Below are 9,555 nucleotides of genomic sequence, written 5' to 3' on the forward strand. Positions count from 1 at the left end.
TGGCCTTACCCCTCCTGAGGAGTGAAATCATTATCTATCTTACCCATATCTAAACAGTCTCAGTCAACATTTTCGGACAATTCCCCTAATTAGTGGTACCTGAATCTTTTAATTATGCATCAAGCCATTGACATGAGCAAATTCTACGGTATTGTGAAATGATAAGCAGTCTTTTCTTGACCTTGTCCTCATAATGGGCCTTTATTGCCTTGCTTAGTCATTGTGAGGCCCAACTTATTGTACTAGTCCATACAACTGCAGCCATGAAGTCTATGCTAGTGTCACACTTTCCTAAACTTATGTTGACCAAGCCCACAATCTCATCCATCTTTCTCCACCTCATCCCTTATTTGTGTTGAAACTAACTTGTCATCACAAAGGCAAGACATTGATCAGTAGGCTACGCAAATATACTGCTGCAGCATCATAATATGTCATGTTATACCACTTATATAGCTTCTATTCTTAAAAAATTGAATAAGCCTAAGGTACACCATTCATGGTCATGATTCAGTGGTGCCTGGACTTTTGTACAGATATCTCAACCAATCTATTTATAGAAGACAGGTTAAAAAATGAAAAACACCTTACTAGATTTAAATCTGTTGAAGAACAAAAGGGAAGCCAAAAAGAACACATATAATGGAGAAGAAAATAGTTTGATTCGCATAATTGAGCTCTGTACTACTCAGAAAGCCGTCAATGAGTCTCATTGCTCACAACAGAACCAGCACGGCCTACATTTCTTTACGTTGTCTGCATTATTGCTACATATAACTTCTCATAACTGAGTTAACTTGAGTAAATCCTTAATGAATCGTATATTATTGGAACGGCTGTGAAACCCACTCTCTCAATGATACCATTGCTCCCGCATTTCTCTTCTCAAACCAAGCCCTTTCTGACCTCCTGTTATCCTTGTAATGCCCCACTGGAATACTAGAAGACCTAACATTCAATCTTGGGTGAGACTTCAAAAAAAGAAAAATAACACTTCTACCTATCTTGGTAGCAAATCACTCATCCATCTCAATAGCTCATGATAAGCATACAATTGGAGAGAAAAATTAACCAATCCGAGTTAAATATTTACGAAATTTACATTTTATCAAAATAAAAGCGAAATAATGATCCGTTGAATATACATAAAGCATACTAAAAAAAAAAAAAGGCAGTTTTTTGGCTAAATAAAAGCAAAATGCACAAACCAAAGCAGGATTTCTGTTCAATTACTTCTAGCAAAAGAATTGTTGATAAGAAATGTTACAATAAGCAGAGCAAAGAAGGAAAAAACATGAGACTTAAAAGTGATAGAGACAGAGAGACCTGAAGCAAAGGATTTAGGGTGTCTTTGTGGGAATCTAATGCGGGGAATCCTCTTCAAGACATGAGCTTCTCCACCCAGTATTGCCCTCTTCAACTGCACGTCTCTCTTTATCTGATGTGATAGCAGAATTTGTTGTCTGGTTGTTCTTCGAGGAAGCCTAGTACATGGCAAAAATCTGCCCTTTACTCGTGTTCAACTTGAGACGATTTACCATCTCTTTACAATTTTTCTCCCATCTTGAAATAAAATAATATTTTTAGAAATATTAATTTTAATTTGATGTGCTTAAATTTAAAAAAAGAATACTATTTTACTGATAAATAGTAAATAAAATGTAGATGGGTTTGTAACTCTGTCATTGCACTTAATTTTAGGGGCGTGTTTGGAGCTCTCCTTCTGGTCTTAAAGCAGCAAAGTTATTTTGGATAATATTTGGTTTTTTTTTTTTTTTTTTGAAATATTGGATAACATTTGTTGTTTGATTTGTTTGGTGTGATCAACAATAAAAATTCATGGTACAAGAAAAATAATTAGATTTCATAGCTAAAAAAGCAAAAAGCCATATAATTTTTATGGAAATAATAATTCTTTTTCTATCATTTTGAAAAAAAAAAGGAAGACTTTAATAGAATATAGAAGTGGAAGGTATTGAGACACAGAGGGAATAGAACCTTCTCGTCGACTCATAGCTCCCAGACTCGCTCCCATTCATTCCCTTAAGTTAGAGATCTATGTTTTCCTCTTCCCACATCACCTCTTTTGGTAGTGCATGCCATAGATCCCAAATTTGTAGTATGCCCTCACAAATGACCAATGTAGGAATTTTAGTTTCCAGTTAAAATCTATTCTGCCAAGGTACTCAAATGTGCTAAAACAATTGTATCCCCCATGTTCTTGAATGGACTACGGCTCCCTTTTTGCCGTCCCATTCGAGATGTTCTAGATTATATTGCTTTGGCTCCTACGTAGCTTCATCCTAACGTTTGGAGGATCCTTATGTCGTGTTGCATCGTATGGTGCTTGGTCTTGGAAACCGACGATGAGGATTACCCCAACTTGACTGCCAGGGAGTTTTTTACACCCATGGGATATGGTGCCACGAAGGTAATTTGTGTATTTCCCGCTCTTGTACCAACTACTAGGTAGCTTGCTTGGAATGCCGCTCGTCTTGTGTCAAGGACTGGTTTAAAAAATTCCTTTTCATGTCGGGTCACAGTTGAGAATTCTTTGCCGGCGAGGCTGATTGCCAGGAGTTTCCCCTTCGAGCTGTGTGGGGAGTTGTTCCAGACGACATGGTGTTTTCTCTGAATCTTTCCGATTGGGAGCAGGCTCGCTTAAAGAATGTCTATCCCTGGGTGAGATGACACTCGGAAGAAGTTTGGACTAACGCCTTTTTTACTAGAGCTAATATTGATTGGTTTTTAGTGATGTTAGATCAGTTACGTGTTAGCGGTCACCATTAGCTAAGGGAGTCATTCGCTTCCTATGACCAAAAGAGGCCTTCTAACACTGTCCAAGGGGAAGGAGAAGAAACCTCGTACGGAGGACAAGGTGATCTGCAAATCGATGGGAGTTTGCGACCGTTCGGGGCTCGAGCAGGAGGCTCCCCTTCCATTTGATGGCTCTAGCCCCTTTCTGTGGGCTTAGTCATTATCGAGGGCTGGTGGATCAAGTCGGCGTGTATCACCCAACCTGAACAACCTTGATGACATCTTGGAACAGGCGGAAGTTGATTTGGCTATGGAGTTGGGTTTCGAATGCCCTTTGCTTAGTCTTCGTTTGGCTCCATCACTTTTCTTGGTTTTGCATTCTACCCCGCTAGGTGATCAGGGGGCTGATTGAGGCTTCCAGCCGGGACGAGGAACTTGAAATGACCTTTTACTTGGCCTTCCTTGAACCTGTTTTGGGTGTGCCATTTGAGGATATTATAGAGATGCCTGCACCTTTGGACGATAATGTCGGGGCATGCGTGAAGACTTCTGGGGTGCCTTCCTACCTACCTGTTGGCGTTCTCTGGGGAGGTGTTGATGGTGGCACCCACACCCCCTGCTCTATTCCCTCCACCGTTTCTAGTGGTGAAGTGGTGAAACCCCGATTCTTCCCTTTGACCCTAGGGGTTTGTCACAAGACAATCCCTTGACCGTGGATTTGAGCAAGGATAGGGTCTCGATACATTCCTTACCCTTTAGTACCTCTTTGAAGTCAGAGGTTCTATTGCCGGTGGCTATGGAGGAAACCATGCCACCAGCTCCTCTGGCAGGTGACGTAGAGCCTCTGGGTGAGCAAAGGTTCGACGCTCTTGGGAGCATGAATCTTCTGCCTTGGGCTCCTTCTCTCACTCCTTCCTACCAGCTTGGGCAGCTGGGAGGCTTGAGGTCGACTTCTTGGGGCGAGAGGCGTGGTTTCTTTGGATTGCCCGGACCCTTCGAAACCTATCCTTCTAGGTCTTGTTCTTCTGGATCCTGTCTGAGTCCTCACATCGTCAGGGTTGAATTTATTCATGAAACAACTGACAAGCTTAGAAGTTTCCTTTCCTCGATGAGCTTTCTCAACGCTCATCTTCAGTCTATTCTCCTTTATCATTCCTTTATTGACCAATTTGTGATGGCATGTTAGGGGATTGACTCCGTGGCTACATGTATCATCGACGGTAAGGCTAAGCTAGAAGATGAGGTTTGACTATTACGATCTTTTGCGGTCCAAGCTCATTGAGAGGTCACCAAGGTGAGGGTCAAAAGGGATGAGGCGAAGCCACCTTTGCTCATGTGGATGCTTACTCCCGCTCATTAGAAAGGAGCATCTCTGCTCTCCGCGAGGATGCGTCCTACCTCCGGAGTGACCTAGAAAAATCAAAGGAAAAGATAACTCGCTACTACCTTGAGGCTAAGTTGTTTGAAGATGAGTGAGATACTGGGTGAGATCGGCTACCTTGCTTGGAGGTAGAGTTGGAGGAGACTAAGGAGCAATGTTGTGGGTATGTGGCCACGATGAATTGAGTAGAAGGGACCTGTCGGGACTTACGTACGGACCTTGACCGCCTTAAAGGCGAGATGGAGAGTCTTGATAGTCGATATGCAATCGCTAAGAGGGAGTGGGAGAAGGTGGAGGCCAAATTTGTCAAGATTAGTGACTCCTTGTTATGCACGAGGAGGAAAGTTGCCTCTCGAGATTAGAGGTGAAAAAAAAGCAATGAACTGGTAAACTGGACCAGACCGAACCGGTGGGTTTGGTCTCGTATCAGGTTTGGTACCGGTTCCATTTTTCTCAAAACCTGTCGAAATCAGCCTGGTTCCGTTTTTCCTTTTTCTAAGATAGGACCCAACCAGACCGGACTGGTTCATATATAGATTTTCTTAATTTTTATATTGTATAAAATATTTTTTATATGATTTTTTATATTATATTTAATTTTTATATATAATTATATATAAAATAATTTTGTATTATTTGATAAATTACTAATTAATATAATATTAAATTTTAAAATCCTATATAAATAACTATATATTATCACTATAGTCTATTGTATTAGTAGTTATACTAATATTATATCATTATATATTATCACTATATTATATATATACTATATTATAGATACTATATAATATACCAGAAAAACCAGACCGAACCGGACCGAAATAGGAAAAATCGGAAGTACTGGTTTAAGAATATAACGGGTGCAGTATCGGTTCTTTAAATCTAAAAACCGGTATATACCGGTTTAGTTTTAAAATATGTCCAAACCGGATTGAACCAGACCGGTTACATCCTTACCTGAGACCAACAAATAGCTACTTTAAAATTTGAGTTGGCTTCTTCTAGGGAGGACTTGGTCTAACTTTCTCCTCAGTTGTCAACAACAAAGGTAGTTCGCAGCATAGCTTGGGGCTATCGATACAAGTTGATGGAGACGTTGAGAGACCATTTGATGGAGAACCCTCAGACCGACTTGAATACTCTAGCCCTGAAGACTCTCAAGCCAGACTACCAGTCACTTCAATTCCTCAACTCTCTGAGTAGGGATCTGATACCCATTGCCTTTCCTCTTCCAGCCCTAAATCGTTGATTTTTAGTTTTCCCTTTGTGCGTGTATCGATGATGATTATTTTTTAGACCTTTTATTGTTGATCCAAACAATATTAATATCGATGTGGTAACATTTCCTGATCTCTGTGTGTGTACCTCACTTTGTTTATTTACTCGGGTTTCATTGAGTGTGAGTAACCCGAATGGTTTAGGCCTTCATGACTTGGGCCCATCTAGTTTACTTGGTGGATGATACGAGCTCTGCTCTTTAGCTGCCAAAAAAGTGTTTGGGCGGTAGCGATTTAATTACCTGTGAAAGTTGCCTCGGCTTCCTTGTTGGTTGCGCAGTTCGGCGAGGAAGGGAATACTTTGGGGATGTGTTCCTTCTTCCAACCGCCATGTGGGTTTAGAGACACTTGACTTTGCCGTGCTAGTCGGCGGGGAGATGCATGCTTAGGAAGGGTATCCCCTTCTGTGATTGCCACTTGAGTGCACACATGAGTGTAGGAACACTCAGCTTTGAGATCTAGGCGGAAGATGAGCTCGACCAAACTAGGTGGCTTGGAGAGAATACCTTGAGATGCTCTGCTTTCCACGGGTGCTACAACTCTTTTCCCTCGACATCCCTTAGCAAGTAGGCTCTAGGTCGGTGGTAGGTCGTAACCACATACAGTCCTTACCATTTTGGCTTGAGCTTTCCTTCTTCTTGGGAGGTCACTCTGGCTTCTTTCAGAACCAAGTCACCTACTTTGAACAATTTAGGCCTCAGTCTTCTATTGAAGTATTCTTTGTTTTCCTCTTGTTGGTAGTCGTCCTTATTTCTGCTTCTCTGATTTCTTCTACCAAGTCCAAGTTCTCACGTAATATTTTTTCGTTCAGTTCTTTGTCGAAGTATTGGACTTTGTAGCTTGACATTCCTACATCCACTGGGGTCATTGCTTCAGTTCCATAAGTTAGGGTGAAGGAAGTTTCTTCTGTCGAGGTTTTGATGGTGGTTCGGTACTCCAACAAAATCCTTGGGAGTTCTTCCTCCCAAGCCTACTTTTCGGTCGCTAGTCTATTCTTCAAGATCCCTACCAAAAGTCTTATCAGTCGCTTCCACTTGCCCATTGGCTTAGGGGTGCCTTGGGGAGGAGTATCTGACCTTTATGCTCAACTACGTGCACCAGTCTCGATAGTAATTAGAGTCGAACTGTCGCACATTATTCGTAATGATGACTCGTGATATGCCAAATTGACATACCACAACCTTCTCAAGAAACTTGGTGATGTTGCGGCAGTTATTGTTGCGAAGGGTTCCATTTCTGCCCACTTTGTGAAGTAGCCCACCGCGATTATGATAAATTGTACATCTCCTTTTCCCGAGGGCATTGGTCCTACGATATCTAGTCCTCATTACGCAACGGGCCGCAAAGATGTAATTGATGTTAGCTCCTCAAGCGGACAATGTTGAATTGGCGCATGTATTTGGCACTTCGCACATGTCTTGACGAATTGTTCCGCATCTTTGAGAGCTCGACACCATTAATAACTTGCTCTCATGACCTTTCCCACCAAGATTCTTCTACCCAAGTGATTCTTGCACACTTCTTCGTGTATTTCAGCCATCACGTACTGGGTTTCTTCCAGCGAGATACACTTACACTTGGTTCACCACCACTTGAGAATCTGCCTTTACTTCCACTTCCGTCACAGCTAGTGCCTTTACTATGGCGAGTCCCACAAGTAAGGCTTCAGATTCTGCTCTGTTGTTGGTGGTTTTCAACTTGAGCCTAACCGAGTAATAGGCTTCTTCCCCAGAGTTTGATAATATGTATACACTTACAGCTCCACCCGAGCGGCGAGACGAGTCATCGACGTAGACTTGCTAGTGACTCCGGATAGGCGGGGTGGGCTCAGCTTCAAAGGGATTAGTCAGCTTGACAACAAAATCTACAAGGGCTTTCCTTTTAATGGTAGTCTAACGAAGATAGTCGATGTCGAACTCATTGAGTTCGATTGACAAGCTTACCAAATTCTTGGATGTTTTTAGTCTTTGAAGCACTTTCTTGAGAGGGGCTTTTGTTAGGAACTTTATCGGGTTTGCTTGGAAATAAGGTCTCAAACAGAGGGCAGGTACCACCAAGGCAAACGCTAATAGCTCCATCGGTGTGTATCTAGTTTCAGCCCCCTTCAACTGGTATAATAGTCTGGCCTTTGTGCCTTGTCTTCTTCTCGTACCAAAGCTACTGACATGGCTTCTACCATGATGGACATATATAGGTACAAGGTTTCTCCTTGTACGATTTGACTCAACAGGGGTGCATTCGATAGGTATTCTTTGAGCCAAGTGAATGCTTCTTCACACTCTTTAGAAAGTATTTTTCGATATAAGAAAAAGCATCTATCATAACACTTCTCAATATCAGGTTTTTTTTTTTCTACAATATATTTATTATTTTCTTTGTTCATGACCGGTTTACAAAGCATATTGTACAGATTATTTATCTTTCTATTTTTCAACGCATTTTACATTTTTTTGTTCTTAAAGAAAACCTATTGTTTATTAGAGAAACACATGCAAATTGTAATTTTTCCTTCTTCTAGGCTGAAAATCTAAAAAAGAAACTTTTTGAACATATAGAGCAGTGGTCCGGCTAAATCTTGTATAATGAACACTGCATTAGCTTCTTTATTTTAAACTTAAAACCAACAGAAGCAGCATCTTCAACTCAATATTCCAGAAAAATCAGAAACCGAAAAGCACACACATGCATACTTGTTGCCAAAAAAATTCATTTTATAACCATCAATTTCTAGAAGATTTGAGAGTCTTTGCACACATTCTATAGAGGTTGAAAAAAAACTAAAATCTTGTTCTTTCATTTTTCAAAATATTTATATGCAAACAATTCTTCTGAGCTTTTATTTTAATTAAGTTGGAGAGATGAGTTATGGACATGGTGGTATAATTGATGAAGGCCCATCACTTGCCTAGACCTATATCAATATCTCTCACTTCCCAGAGAGTAATTAAAAGTCCATCTCCAAAAGAGTGCAAAAAGGTCAAAGCCTATGCACTTCCCTCTCCCTCTCTTTCTCTCTCTCAAAGCCCACCTCCCAAAACATGTGCTTCACTACTCTTTATTGAAGAAAATTGATCGACCTAGTTACTTAAGATATACTCAATATCTAGGATGAAGTAAAGAAAGTGACATGCCTTATAAAATAAAACTGTGGTGAACTTATAAAATATATTAGGGGTGGGCAGCGGGGGCCCGTCCCCCGCTACCTCGCCCCCATCCGCCCCACCCTCGCATGGGAGGCCGAGCTACCCTGAACTGCCCATGTGCCAGGGGGAGGGGGCTGACCCAGCTCCGCACCGCTCCTATATTTAACATAAAAATATATATTTTTAATATTTATATAAATAATTTATATAAATATATTGTATATAGATATATACATTTTTTAAAAAACTTGCCTTGGCCTCCTAGACCAACTTTTATGTAGGAGGTCAAGACAATACAATAGTCATACTTAAGCAATGTGGGACTTACTGTTAAGTGGCTTACATGGCAAAAAGTCCAAGCGTATACTTCTTCTATGTGTGTTGATGGCATAGATAAGTGGCTTAAGCATTGCTAATAGTTGAGGTGTGATCATCAATCTCTTTATCTTTATGAGGCTGAGTTTTGGACCTTTAGACTCTAGTCTTAACTGTTTTCTTTTTTTCTTGTCATAAGTTATATAAGCAGACCTGCATATTTTAAAACAATGATGACACTCTCTGAACATTCGTATAGGGCAAAGATATGCCATTTGACCTATAGCTCATGATACTGAACTTTCTAGCTTTTAGCAAGTTCAAACTTGTCACGTTGTTTATCATTATGTTTTTGAGCAGCATAACAGAACCCAGAAAACAATCAAGGTGGGTAACTCAATATATATACAAGGGCCAGTTACGTGAAATGTCCCGTAGTGTGTGGAAATCCCCAACTTTGTGCAACAACTTCACAAATTCATATACTCTAGGAAAAATGGTAGCACTTTCTTCAAGCATTATAAGAATTCACTTACAGTAATTAAGGTAAAAAAAAACAGGGCCATAAATTCTACAAGAAAAAGCTTATGATTCGGCCAAAAAAAAAAGCAATATTTGGTGAATTAAAATTATCTAATACCCACAATTGATTGAGCAGCTCAAACACAAGAGGCAG

This window comes from Juglans microcarpa x Juglans regia, chromosome 3D (assembly GCF_004785595.1).
Source record: "Juglans microcarpa x Juglans regia isolate MS1-56 chromosome 3D, Jm3101_v1.0, whole genome shotgun sequence".
Classification (NCBI taxonomy): Eukaryota; Viridiplantae; Streptophyta; class Magnoliopsida; order Fagales; family Juglandaceae; genus Juglans; species Juglans microcarpa x Juglans regia.